Source organism: Leucoraja erinacea, unplaced genomic scaffold (genome assembly GCF_028641065.1).
Source record: "Leucoraja erinacea ecotype New England unplaced genomic scaffold, Leri_hhj_1 Leri_1426S, whole genome shotgun sequence".
NCBI lineage: Eukaryota > Metazoa > Chordata > Chondrichthyes > Rajiformes > Rajidae > Leucoraja > Leucoraja erinaceus.
Window position 1 is genome coordinate 2,501 of NW_026575700.1, and position 1,997 is coordinate 4,497.

A 1,997-nucleotide genomic window follows, 5' to 3' on the forward strand; every position below is an offset into this window, starting at 1 on the left:
CAACTCGACAAAACGTTTCAATGGGGTCGGGTTTCTCTTCGAGAAAATGGAGATCGTGTGTCAAGTGAGACAGGGAGGGAGGGAGAAGAGAGAGGGAGAGAGGGAGGAATGAAGGAGGGAGAGATGGACTGAGGAGGGAGGGATGGAGGGAGAGAGTGTGTTTTGAGGAAGGACATCCTTGTGATTGAGGCAGTGCAGCGTAGGTTCACCAGATTGATCCCTGGGATGGCGGGACTGTCATATGAGGAAAGATTGAAAAGACTAGGCTTGTATTCACTGGAGTTTAGAAGGATGAGGGGGGTTTCTCATAGAAACATATAAAATTATAAAAGGACTGGACAAGCTAGATGCAGGAAATGGCAGTTTGGGCAAGCTAGCAGAGGTGGTAGTTGAGGCAGGGACTATCACAACGTTTAAGAGAAACTTGGACGTGTACATGGATAGGTTATATTTAGGGGGTTTAGTGTTGATGGGGCATGTCGGTTGGTGGGGGAAAGTTGGGCTGAAGGGCCTCTCAAGCGACCACGTTAAGTCGCGCTTGCCGCATGGAGTCGCATGCTGGTGGGACTGGCCCTTTACAGTGAAGCTCCCTCCCGTCACACGCTCCACCCACGAGGGAGTCAGACACACAAACGTGGAGTAGCGCAAAGTTTAAGAGACACTTGAACACGTACATTGGTAGGACAGGTTTAAAGGGATATGGGCCAAATGCGAGCAGGTGGGGCTAGTGTAGATTGGACATGTTGGTCGGTGTGGGCAAGTCATGGAGTGATACAGTGTGGAAACAGGTTATTCGGCCCAACTTGCCCATCTACACCAGTCCTGCCAGCCCACGTTTGGCCCATATCCCTCTAAACCCGTAATATCATGTACCGGTGATTTGTCAATGTTGAGATAGTCCCAGCCTCAACTACCTCCTCCGGCAGCTCGTTCCATACACCCACCTACCAATGTTACCCCTCCCAAGATTCCCATTAAATCTTTTCCCCTTCACCTTAAACCTATGTCCTCTGGTCCTCGATTCCCCTACTCTGGGCAAGAGACTCTGTGCATCTGTCTACCCGATCTATTCCTCTAATAATGTTATACACCTCTATAAGTTCTCCCCTCATCCTCCTACACTCCATGGAATAAAGACCTAGCCTGCCCCAACCTCTCCCTGTAGCTCAGGCCCCTAGAGTCCCATAAACATCCTGGTGAATCTTCTCTGTGCCCTTTCCAGCTCGACGACATCTTAGAAACATAGAAAATGGGTGCAGGAGGAGGCCATTTGGCCCTTCAGCCCTTCGAGCCAGCACCGCCATTCATTGCTGATCGTCCCCTATCAATAACCCGTGCCTGCCTTCTCCCCATATCCCTTGACTCCACTCGCCCCTAGAGCTCTATCTAACTCTTAAATCCATCCAGTGACTTGGCCTCCACTGCCCTCTGTGGCAGGGAATTCCACAAATTCACAACTCTCTGGGTGAAAAAGTTTTTTCTCACCTCAGTCTTAAATGGCCTCCCCTTTATTCTAAGTGTGTGGCCCCTGGTTCTGGACTCGCCCAACATTGGGAACATTTTTCCTGCATCTCGCTTGTCCAGTCCTTTTATAACTTTATATGTTTCTATAAGATCCCCCTCATCCTTCTAAACTCCAGTGAATACAAGCCTAGTCTTTTCAATCTTTCCTCATATGACAGTCCCGCCATCCCAGGGATCAATCTCGTGAACCTACGCTGCACTGCCTCAATCACAAGGATGGCCTTTCTCAAATTAGGAGACCAAAACTGTACACGATACTCCAGATGTGGTCTCACCAGAGCCCTGTACAACTGCATATACCCTATACTCTATAAGGTCCCCCCTTTCCTATAACATGGTGCCCAGACTGAACACAATACCCTAAATGCGGCCTCACCAACATCTTATATAACATGACCTCCCAAGTTGTGCCGAAGGGCCTGTTTCCGTGCTGTTACTCTGAGTGAGCGTTACGTTGGGAAGGGATCACAGGA